This window comes from Stenella coeruleoalba, assembly GCF_951394435.1.
Source record: "Stenella coeruleoalba genome assembly, chromosome: 3".
NCBI lineage: Eukaryota > Metazoa > Chordata > Mammalia > Artiodactyla > Delphinidae > Stenella > Stenella coeruleoalba.
The window spans coordinates 43,410,643-43,423,395 of record NC_137148.1 but is presented as its reverse complement, the minus strand read 5'-3'; the positions used below and the strand labels follow the sequence as shown (position 1 = coordinate 43,423,395).

The following is a 12,753-nucleotide window of genomic DNA, read 5'->3' as shown; positions in this document are numbered from 1 at the left end:
TTGTGGAACACAGGCTCCGGACACGCAGGCTCAGCAGCCATGGCTCATGGGCCCAGCCGCTCCTCTGCATGTGAGATCTTCCCGGACCGGGGCACGAACCCATGTCCCCTGCATCAGCAGGCGGACTCTCAACCACTGCGCCACCAGGGAAGCCCTCCATTGTCTTTTATATGGCTGCTTTTGGATTTATAACTCTACTTTATCCTGACTTTGAAATTGTTTTTATCATAGGAATTTATTTTCTAGATAGATAGATAGATAATGGAATGAATATTTGTGTCCCCCCCACCGCAATTCCTATGTTGAAACTCTAACCCCCAATGTGATGGTATTTGAGGGTGGGGCCTTGGGGAGATAATTAGGTTTAGATGAGGTCATGAGGATGGGGTATCCATGATGGAATTAATGTCCTTATAAGAAGAGGAAGCGAGGCCAGAGATCATTCTTTCTCCACTGTGTGAGGACATAGCAAGAAGACAGCAGTCTGCAAACCAGAAAGAGGGACCCCATCAGGAACTGAATCTACCAGCACCTTGATCTTGGACTTCCCAGCCTTCAGAACTGTGAGAAATAAATTTTTTTTAAGCCACTCAGTCTATGGTACTTGGTTATGGCAGCCCAAGCTGACTAGATAGATAGATAGATACATACATACATGCATGCATACATGCATGCGTACATAGTTTTTACTATTGCTTTGAAGAAGAAAATGTTACCCTTAAAACCAGAAATTTCACTTCTCAGAACCTGTGCTAGACAAAACACTGGCACATGTGCCCAAAAAGATATGTACAAGGGAATTCCTCATAGCATTATTTGTAATAGTGAAAAAATTTTAAATAATCCAAATTTCCATCTTTTGAAAATAATCAAATAAACTACTATACATCCATTCTGTGGAAGATTATGCTTCCAGTAAAAAGAATGAGATCAATAAATAGGCACTGATATTAAAATATGTGTGCAACATATCAGTATATTCTTAAGTGAGAAAAGCTGGTGGTAGCATAATATACAGAATATGGCACAATTTATGCATTAAACAAAAACTCCCACCAAACAAAATATATGCTTTCTTACATGTGAATATATATGTGAATGTATATGCTTTAGAAAAAGTCTAAAAGGATACATAGTATATAAATAACAAGGATACACAGTGTGGGAGCAGTGTAGGATTAGGCAAATAGACAAAGAGAAGCTTTGATTTGTCTGTATTGTTTTAATTTTTATCAATGAGAATCTATTATATAATTAAAAATTAATTCATTATTATTAAGAATGTTAATTAGGATTATAACATGAAAAGAAGTGGGAAAAAAGGAAAGAAAGATATACCTAAGTTGGGAATTTTTTTCTCTAAGTCTTATGTTTTATTCATTTCATTAGGGGTAGTAGATTTGGGAGAAGGAAGCAAAAATTGTCTTCTGCCTTTTGTCCTACAATGACAACAACAAAAAGCATGGTGAGTGTCCAAGGAGTGCACACTGTGTCTGGGGTGTGTCCCAGTGTGTTTAGTTATACTCATTCATGCTGAGACGTTGCTTTTTTGCCCATAAAAGGAGAAATTACAACATCAGACCTGGATCGTTCTAATTTCCAAACAGCCTCACAGTGTCAACACAAGACTGTCAATCTCTTGTTCTCTCCCTCTCTCACAAACGTTCCCTGGAACCCAAGCCAATAGTCAAAACAGACGTAGGCAGGCACTATTTTGACAACACTGGAAACGCCTGTGATTAGGAGTTAGGAGAGTGTAAAAGTGATTAATATGCTCCTAAAAGAGCAGGGAGTGTGCCTCCAGAAGAGACTGTTGGATGGGTATCCCTGCTTGTGTACACTCTCTCATACCCAAACAAGGGCACATGTTCTCACACAGGTTTATCCTAAGCAGCCTCTTGCTGAGTGTTTCCTGCAGCATTTGCATCATGGCAAGGCAGGTGGGATGGAAGGTTCCTGGAGGATGGGGAGAGGTTGGAGGATGGCAAAAGAAGTGCCAACGTCTCCCTTCCCATAAAATACATAATCTTCAAGCAATAAAGTGGATGTTGGTATCATTTTAAACTAAAAGACAAGCATTCTCTGAATTTAGCAGTAAGCCATGGGATGAGGCTGTTGACAGTGCAATTACTAGTTCTTAATTTATGAGACAAAAAATCTTTGTTTAGTTCATTGCACGTAAATCAAGGTTGCCCTTGAGTAACTTTAATTATGTGCCCATCACTTTACCAAGTCGTTGTCTTTTTCCTGTATATTCTCAGTTTTGAGTTGTCTGAACTCCAAAGGGCTGTACCTCAGTGAAAGAATGAACCAGAAAAAAATCCCACCAATCAGCATAGGGAAGCTTGTCTGTCTCTGCCAGAGCTCCGTGGAGGGACAAAAGTTTCCCTGATAATTTGCACTCACAAGCATGAGTCTGACTATTTTTATATCTATATAGGCTTAGAAACCCTGGATGAGAAATTATGTTAAAGGTTAGCCTTGGGCCTGTGGTACACCAGGGGTACCTCATAGAAGTAAAAGGAAAGCCAGTCTACACAGATCCACAAGTAAAGTTCTGCTGAAGATGAACTCACAATCTAAAATTACCAACTGTTAAGGAAACAGTCCTCCAAGAGGTAGAATTAGACACAAAACAAATGACAGGATTAAGACCTAAGAACTCTAAATAACTTAATAATTTGATGAATAACTTGATTAACATGAATAATTTTGTGATTAAGGACATAAAGAGAAAAAATCCTAACCACAAGAAAAGACACTTAAAAAAAAAAAAAGAGTGAACAAGATGGAAAAGATAAAATTAGATCCCTACTTCACCCGGTATACAAAATAAATACCAGCTATATTAGGGTTTAAATTTGAAAAAGGAAAACTTTTAGAAGAAAACATAGGAGAATGGTATTATTATATTAAAATAGGGGAAAATTTCTTATATGAGACACAAAAATCATAAACCATAGGAAAATATGGATACCCTTGAACTTTATGAAAATGAAAAACTTCTGTGGAAAAAAAGATACTATTAATAAAGGAAAAAGAAAAATGTGGTCTGAGGAAGATACTTGCACCCTATATAAAAAGAAACTCTCCAATTTAATAAGAAAAAGATAGTCAATCTAATTGAAAAGGATATTAACAGTTCACAGAAGAGGCAATATAAATGGTCAGTAAACATGAAAAGGTGCTTCAGTTTACAAGTACTCAGGGAGTTACAAACAATAAGAAAAGGTGACAGGATGTGAGGAAACAGGAACACTTATGCATGCAGGCCAGGCGTATTTTGGAACCACCATTGTGGAGAGAAATTAGGCAGAATCTAATGAAGCTGAAGAGGTACACACCGTCTCTCCCACCTGTCCACAAGGAGACAGGTGGTGAAAACCAGTTGACTCAATCTGAGAAATTGAAAGAAGATGTGTACGTTGATGTGCGTGGAGAGGATTGTTTTTCTGAATAACTTTTAAAATACCTGCTATGCCTGCCAACAAGAAGAGAAAAGCAACTAATTAAAATTATGCATTTCAGAATAAGTGGGCATGAGAACTTCTTTGAAAATGAAGACGTTGCTTTGGGTTTAACAGATAAAGACAACAAACTTTACAGGCACGAAGAGAGGAGGCAAGTAGTTTATGAAGTCAATATAGAAAGACAAAATAAACCAGCTCCAAAAATGTCTTACTCAGCAGTCAAATTTGTTCAAAGGTGCAATATTGAAGTCAGATTCTGTAGTGCAGGCTAATCATGTGGTTCTTAAGATTTTAGCTATGAGATGAAACTCAAATGCTTACATAGAGTTGCAGCTATTATATTTCCTGATTTTTCTTAAAGTTCTGTTTCGGTTGTGTGTTTGTGTTTTTAAATACAAATATATTTGTACCTTAAGCATCTTATTTTCCTTGAATAGGCCCTTGTGCAGAGGTTTGTTCAACACTGCCCTAACTGTATGTTGTAATGAGGAACAAAGGCTACAAGGGAGGGGATTCATCCAACCCAGCCATGTTGAAGGCAGTCAGAATATTTTCAGGAGCTGTGGCCTTTATTTATTTTTTTTAACATCTTTATTGGAGTATAATTGCTTTACAATGGTGTGTTAATTTCTGCTTTATAACAAAGTGAATCAGCTATACGCATACATATATCCCCATATCTCTTCCCTCTTGCATCTCCCTGCCTCCATCCTCCCTATCCCACCCCTCTAGGTGGTCACAAAGCACTGAGCTGATCTCCCTGTGCTATGTGGCTGCTTCCCACTAGCTATCTGTTTTACATTTGGTTGTGTATATATGTCCATGCCACTCTCTCACTTTGTCACAGCTTACCCTTCCCCCTCCCCGTGTCCTCAAGTCCATTCTCTAGTAGGTGTGCGTCTTTATTCCCATCCTGCCCCTAGGTTCTTCATAACCTTTTTTTTTTTTAGATTCCATATATATGTGTTAGCATACAGTATTTGTTTTTCTCTTTCTGACTTCACTCTGTGTGACAGACTCTAGGTCCATCCACCTCTCTACAAAAAATTTCGTTTCTTTTTATGGCTGAGTAATATTCCATTGTATATATGTGCCACATCTTCTTTATCCATTCATCTGTTGATGGACACTTAGGTTGCTTCCATGTCCTGGCTATTGTAAATAGAGCTGCAATGAACATTGTGGTACATGACTCTTTTTGAATTATGGTTTTCTCAGGGTATATGCCCAGTAGTGGGATTGCTGGGTCATATGGTAATTCTATTTTTATTTTTCTAAGGAACCTCCATACTGTTCTCCATAGTGGCTGTATCAATTTACATTCCCACCAACAGTGCAATGAGGGTTCCCTTTTCTCCAAACCCTCTCCAACATTTATTGTTTGTAGATTTTTTGATGATGGCCATTCTGACTGGTGTGAGGTGATACCTCATTGTAGTTTTGATTTGCATTTCTCTAATGATTAGTGATGTTGAGCATCCTTTCATGTGTTTGTTGGCAATCTGTATATCTTCTTTGGAGAAATGTCTGTTTAGATCTTCTGCCCATTTTTGGATTGGGTTGTTTGTTTTTTTTATATTGAGCTGCATGAGCTGCTTGTAAATTTTGGAGATTAATCCTTGGTCAGTTGTTCCGTTTGCAAATATTTTCTCCCATTCTGAGACTTGTCTTTTCGTCTTCTTTATGGTTTCCTTTGCTGTGCAAAATCTTTTAAGTTTCATTAGGTCCCATTTGTTTATTTTTGTTTTTATTTCCCTTTCTCTAGGAGGTGGGTCAGAAAGGATCTTGCTGTGATTTATGTCATAGAGTGTTCTGCCTATGTTTTCCTCTAAGAGTTTTATAGTGTCTGGCCTTACATTTAGATCTTTAATCCATTTCGGCAGTGGCGTTTTCGTTAAGTCTCAAAAGGGTCTCCCCAGCATCCAGCCACCGTGATACTGCAGGCTGCCATGGATTTGTCTGTTTTTAAGCCCAATCATTATAGGCACATAGAAAATAAAAACTCACCCTAGTGATTTTGAGGAATGAACAAAGGACAACTGTTTCTTTACTGCGTTAAACCTGTACACATGTATACCTTTGAATGAAGGCATGTCTGGTCTGTGTGGCTAACTGGAGATCCTTCACCAGCTTTCACTCTGGGAACGCATGACCCCAGGGTAAGGGGCCTTCTCTACCCCCCAGAGCCAAGACCTAACCTGAGGCCTTATTTGATCAGGTAAGAAGGTTAAAAGTATTAAATAAGGAAATCGCGAGTGCTGTGGGAAAGTTTGCCCAGGGTTTATGATTAATTCCTCTACTTGCAGTGTTTCTTAAGCAATTTGTGGGTGGAGTGGGGAGTGGACTCTCTTTTTCCTCAACTTGACGCCTGATGAAAATGATTGCCCTATTCTAGTCTAAATTAAATGGGGTTGAGGTCTTAGAGTGACAGCGAGGTGACAGCTGCCCTTTCAGACCCTGTTCTTCAGCATTTCCCTGGTTTTCAGAGAGGACAAGGAGGAGATAATTAGAAAAAGGGAGGCTTATTATTATAATAATGTCAGGCCTAGGGAGAGGTAGAAGATGTTCACGGGCCCTTGAAAAGAGCTTTTCAAGTCAAGCTCTTCAGGCTGGTGGGAAACAGAGGCACACTTTCAGGAGTCCTAGCACTATAAAAGATACCTCTGATGCCCACTTCAGCAGGAATGTCTGCTTTGGACCCTGGATGTGCCCAGGTTGGTCTCAGCACACAAAGGCTCGGGTAGGCATTCTAAGGAGGGGAGCAATGTACCCTCTTAAGTCTTTACCATCTAATAATACTTTACAGATGCTTCGTAGCCTCATCAACTCCCACTGCCTGAAAATGCCTCTCTGTTGGTAATGCCTCATGTTCTAAGCCCTGTGAGCACACTCGTGGTGGATATGGCCTGCCCCTTCTCTCACCAGTATCTCTAGGATTTGTCTCAAGGTCACAGTATCAGAGCGTTAGAACTGGAAGGAAACATAGCATTCTTTGGTCTAAAGAAAACTTTTTAAATGAGGAAACAAGGCCCAGAGAGGTGAAGTGACTTGCTAAGCTAGTCACTGGAAGTGTCAGCTTCAGAAATAGCTGTGTAGACTCAGTCTTATACTGGGTCCCCAGTGTCCAGGGATGAAAGGTATCCTGAGTCTTGGAGAAATCCTTGTCCTCCCTCTCAGGTTCTCATCACCTCCACTGTCCACACCACCTTGCAATGCCCCAAGCCATTTCCAACCTATTAAAGAATACCACTGACTTTAAATCCTGCACAACAAGAGACCTAGCAAATCCCTAGGCCATGAAAAAGTCCTGTGCAGGAACAAAACCAAGTACCCATAGACCTGGCACTCTAGGTAGCAAAGTTACATCTCTGTGCAGTTTAATTACAAAAATACCCTTTGTGACTGAAACATAGAGATAGGTTATTCCTTTTTTTTGAAAGCCAGTTTTCCCCTCTTACCTGGTACCTCCCAGGCATAGTTAAGGCACTTCAGCTCATGAACTCCTGCAGCCAGAGTAGACCTCTAGGTATATTGCAGGAAAATACACTCAGACTTCACAGACACTTCCACTGGGGAGGCTGGGATCCAGGAACTCTTAGAAAGGCAGCTTAGCATTGGGTTGGAATGGAATTTCTTGCTGAAAATTCTGATTCTCATCATGTTTTTCTCAGTGTTTATAAAATGTGCAGATTTTATGTGTTTTCAGCTTAAAAAAATGCATTAATGGCCTTTAGGGGTCTTGGGCAGTGTTGTTTATGTTCTTTTAAAAGGCAGATCTCTCGAAGATAGGGTTTGTAATTAGAGCCAGAGACCAGGCTGGAGCAGCTCTCCCGTTGCTCCTCCTGGGATCGCCCACCCCTCTCTCCCTCTGCTGTCCCAAAGAGGAAGGATAGGAAGTGTGAGATTATTTATCTATTTGCCAATCTATGGCAGGTGGGAATGAAATCATTGATAAATACTGTTAGACAGTCATCATAGGTAAAAAGCAAATACTCCTATACACAACAATTAAGATATTGTGGCTCACAAATAGATTGTTTTCCAATTGAGAAGAGTAATATAATTTTTACAGAGAATTGAATTAGAAACATTTCTTACAGACTGCACTTACCAGGCCACATTATTTCCCGCGGCTTCCCAGTGCCAGCCCTGGGGTTCTCTTGTGCAGGCCTCTTCACTATCCACCACTGTGATGCACTAGTTCCTATCTCTGCCTTCCCTTATGCTAACTTCTCCCTCCTACCTGGAATGAGCACCCCCATCCTCTCTCTACCCCTCTGGTGAAGCCAAGCCCTGCCTTAGGTCCAATCCGCTTCACTGGGGTCATTTCCCCTGTTGGATGGGCTCTTAGCTAAATCTGTCCACATTTACAATCTCAACCCCTCAGTACAGTAGACAGCTACTGCCTGCTGTCCCATCTCTCTTTCCATCTTCTCCTGACGATGTCACCTCTTCCTTCTTTGGGGAACTCCGCATCACACATTCTGTGGGGTTTCCCTGATGTACATCCCAAGGATCTTCATTTCTAACTCTCTCCTCTTTTTTAGTGGCCTCCCCAATAGAATGAAAATTGCTCTAGAAGGGGGAACTGTGTCTATAGGGGTCACCACTGTGCCCTCCATGCCCACCTTGCTGCCTGGCACATAGTAGGAGCCCAGGGGAGATGCTTACAGTAGAAAATAAATAACCAGGGGTTAGAGCTTCCTGACTAGCAAAAGAAGGAAAATTCACTATTCAGGTATTTAAGACAAAACTTCACTTTTGCACAGGCAGGTCAGTGCTGTTCTTATCCACCCATGTGGACATTTCTTCTCCTCTCTACTTCAGTTTGACCGTGATTATGAGGCCTTTAGAACTGAACCCCTTTGTAGACCAGACGGTCTAGGAGGAAGCCAGAGGTTGCGGTAGAGACACTGGGCAGAGCTTCTGTGGGAAACAAGGGGAAGTGCCAGGAAGTGAGGGCTGCAAACAAGGGGGAGGGTCGGGGAGGAAGAAATGGGGTGGGGGAGGGATGGGGGGGTCAGTCTTGCAGTGCTCTACAAGCAGTCTTGAGACATTTAGAAGTGTCCAAACAGAATCTTCAAGCCACAGAGAAAACACTCTTCAGCCTCCCTATCAGTTGGCTACTTTTTGTTTACATTTTTTGCATAATTAGGCATTTCCAGTTTAGAGGAAGTAATGCAGAGGCCTTCTCTTCTCCCCATTGTTTCCCTGGGGGTTTGTTTGGAAGAGCTATGAATAGCAGGACAGGCCTTCTCTCTCCTGACCCTCCCTTACTTCATTTCCATGCTAGAGTGGCCAATGGGATCTTCATCTGAAAACTTCCATACTTTCTGGGATGGAGTCTCAATTTTCCATAAAGCTTTTCTAATGAAAATCCAAGCCAAAGAAAGAATGGTCAGAAAAATCTCAGATCACCTGCCTTTTCAGGGATTATTTCAGCTGGCTCAGAACTGACCCTGAGCTAAAATGTGAGTCACCTCAGTGTTCCCCAAACTCCTTATAGGGGCCCATTTCTCCTCCCTCCACTTCCACTCTTCTTTCTTCAGGTCCCTGGAACCTTCATGATGGCTCTAATTTTCCTCTTAAGTGATGGAAAAAAAGTAATGTGTCACTTATTAGGGGTACTTACAATTTAGAAAGGGACAAATCTTTAAGCCCAGGGAATGAGTCTCAAGGTGTGGGATTTAGGTGCCAGGAGGGATTTTTCTGCGGTAAGAGCCTTTTCCAGAGTTTCTGAAATCATACCATGTATGTATCTGTCAATCAGCCTATTCCTGAGACCAGCTCTCCTTATGGAATGTCCCTGTGTGTGATTTTTATTATTTCTGGGTCAGATGGCTTCTCAAGCATCCTTCCCAACCCTAAATCCAGCAGTCTGGGGCAGGGCAGTCTTATTTCCCCAAGAAAATACAATAGCCCCTGGAAGTTTTGGGCCTTTTTGAGAATTTTTACTAAACAAGAGTTTTTCAGAGCAGAGACCATGTCTTGTTTATATTCAAGTTCCCAGTACTGAGTACAGTCCCTGGCTCATGTTAGGTGCTCAGTAAATGTTTAGTAAGTTGAGTTGAAGTGACTCTAACCATACCAGTATCTAATGGAAAAAATGTACAACCTAAAAGTTGAGAATTAAAAATATTTTATTTGGCTGACAAAACTGAGGACTTAAGCCCAGGACACAGCCTCTCCGATAGCCCTGAGACATGGCTCCGAAGAGGTAAGGGAGAGGGCAGGATACATAGGAGGTTTTGCAACAAAGACCAGGTAGTCAGAACTTCAAAGGATACAGTTAATTAAAGAAAACCAGATATCTCAAGGAATTTAGTGCTTGTCTTTGTATGGGAAGATGCAAGAGCCTGGGCTTACGGAAATTATTCCTTTGATATGCACCTCAGCTATCTGGGGCCAGTATCCTGTGCTTTCCCATCCCAAGTCTCCTCAGGGTGCATCATGGCCGGTGGCTGCAGGACTGAGGGCTTGGCAGCCAGCAGCCCATTCGTTTCCATCCTGAGTTCCCTCAGGGCTCACCATCCAGGGTAGATGTAGTGGCTTGAAGGCTGCAACATCCTTTGTTTACGGATACGGCAGGCAACATTTTTTTCCATTGATACCAGTATGACTATCCCTTGTTCACTTTAGAGCAGATGCTGTATTTGCCCGGAAACTGCATGAGCAAAACAGACTGGTGTTGGTTCATTATCAGTTTGTTTGCTCTTGAGTACCAGCAGTAGAATACCTACCTAAAAGTTACTTAAGTAGAGAGGTTTATTTTCTCTCCACACAAGAAGTCCAGAGGTAGGGTCTGTTCTGAGGCCTGATGAGGACATGGGGGAGTCAGGTCTTTCCCTTACTCCACTGCTCATTCCTCAGTGGGTCAGCGTCGTCTCCTCTTCTAGTCCCAGCATGGCTGCCACAGCTCCAAGAGCTACCTCCTCAGCAGTTGCATGCAAGGCAGAAAGCAAGGATCAGGGTAGTCTCTCTGACTTTCTCTCTATCCTTCATCAAGAGGAAATCTTCTCCAGAAGCCTCAGGATACTTCCCCTTACATCTCATCGGCCCAAAGTGGATCACATAGTCCCTCTTACACTAATCATGGTGCAGAGGAGTGGAATCACTCTCAAAGGCTTCCACAATCTGAGGCGTCTCTTACCCAGGGGAGCAGTTTCTCTTCCCTAGCCACATTGACCCCAACACCTGAGCAGAGTGGACAAAGGGGGAATGCTCTGGTAAACAACCAAGAGTGTCAGCCCAGACTCAATCTCCATCATGACAACAGTCTGCTCAGGCTTTCGACCTACAGATATAAGTCTAAGTTGTCTACTTCCCAGGGCAGATAACCAGTTAATAGAGAAAGAGGAGACTTTAAGAGACCCAGGACTGTATTATTATTTTAAATTCGTGCCTTTTCAGAATTTTCAGGGAGAGTTAAACTACCCTGCCACAGAGTGATTTTATTTTATGGGAAATTGTCTTAAATGTTTTCACGAGGTTAAAAATCCCACCCAGATATACTTCTCCTCGTAAAGGAGAAATAACACAAACTTTACTCTGAGCTATACTTAATCCATATACATGGGAGTACGTGACATTTTGACTGATATCAGATCTTTAATATTTGAGCCTATAGTTTTTACAGTACAATTTTGTTATGCCAATCTAAATTCTGTAGGAGGATGTGGATGAAGGAACTCAAACTGATGGCAAATGTAAATGTCTCCAGTATGCTCTAAAATAGCAAAACAGCCTGTTTTAAAGATAAATAGGCTATTTGAAAACAGTATTTTGTTGGAGTATAGATGAAACAACACTGGCCATGAGTTGATTGATTTTGGTGGGTACATGGGGGTAACAGTATATGGAGATTCAGTATATTCGTCTATCTTTCATATAAAAAGCAAAAATATAAATAAAAAGGATTTTTAAAAATTAGTGATAGTAGATGCAAGAGGGAAGAGATATGGGAACATATGTATAAGTATAACTGATTCACTTTGTTATATAGCAGAAACTAACACACCATTGTAAAGCAATTATACCCCAATAAAGATGTTAAAAAAAAATTAGTGATAGTAATAAAAATGTTAAATGATTTATGCACATTTTCCATACTGGTATACAAACTCTTCAATATATAAAATGAAAGATTTAGAGTTTGAAAGAAGCACTGGAAAGTAAAAACAAATTCTCCAGATGTGCAAAGATTTTCTTATAATTTCCATTTATTTTATAGCTTTAGGAGCATAAATATTAGATAACTAGGAACTGTAGTAATTCAGAAATCTACAAATTGATTGAAATGTGATCATTTGGAGCAGTGGGTTATGCAGAGAAATACCATAAGGCAGAAGAATGGCAAAAATATTTACTACCCTTTCAGATAGCTCGCGTTGGAGGAAGTGCAGGAATCCAACTCCCAAGGTCTGGTTTAGAATTTCACCTGAGACCTGTGAGGTCATTAAAGAAAACACACTTCCTGCTAGTTCTGTGTGTTGCTAAAGGAATAAAGAAAAAGAACATCATTCTGTGCAAGCATGTAACAAAAGAAGCTGACCTAAACCTAGGGACGAGGCAGGCTTTCCCTGGGAAGTCGTAACTGAGGTAAGATCTAAAGGAAGTAGAGGAGTTAAGCAGGTGATGGGTGACTTGGAGGAGGAGGGCACTGCAGTCAGAGGGAATACCCATCCTGCGGTGGGAGGGGCCAGAGTGCTTCTCCAGGAACTACCTAAGGCCTGGGTGGCTTGCAGGGCCTGGATTGAGGAGAGAGAAGAGGGGAGATGAAGCTGCAGAGGAGAGCAGGGATCAGACCATATGAGACTTGGAGGCCACATTGAGAGAAGCAGAGGACCAGGAGTGATGGGAGAAAGGACTCCTCTGAGGATGGGTTCAACAGGCCTAGGCCAAGAAGACAGAAAGCCAGTATCTTAGTCTGTTCAGGCCACCAGAACAAAATAACCTTGGACTGGTGGCTTAAACAGTAGAAATTTATCTCCTCATAGCTCTGGAGGTTGGGAAGTCCAAGATCAAGGTGCCAGCCAATTTGGTTTATGGTGAGAGCCTCTTCCTGGCTTGCAGATGGCCTCCTTCTTGCTGAAGAAGGAGAGAAATAGAAGTAGAGAGGAAGTGAAAGAGAGAGAATGAGAGAGAGTGAACTCTCTGTTGTCTCTTCATATAAAGACACTAATCCTATCAGATTAGGACTCCCACCCTGATGATCTCATTAACTATCATTATTTCCTTAAATGCCCTATCTCCTAGTCACATTTTGGGGTTAGGGCTTCAACAT

General features: G+C 41.3%; 1 protein-coding gene across 18 annotated transcripts in view; it reads left to right on the top strand.

Annotated features, from left to right (window-relative positions):
* Window positions 1-12,753, top strand: part of ANKRD55 (ankyrin repeat domain 55) — a 462,869-nt gene that overhangs the window by 178,948 nt on the left and 271,168 nt on the right. Inside the window, exons 1-2 of one of the 18 annotated variants that reach the window (XM_079916372.1) lie at window positions 53-563; window positions 1,390-1,465. The exons of the other annotated variants lie outside the window; for them this stretch is intronic. The gene's annotated coding sequence lies outside the window, so the exon portion shown is untranslated. Of the gene's footprint in view, window positions 1-52; window positions 564-1,389; window positions 1,466-12,753 lie in introns of those variants that run through there. 18 annotated transcript variants of the gene reach the window in all.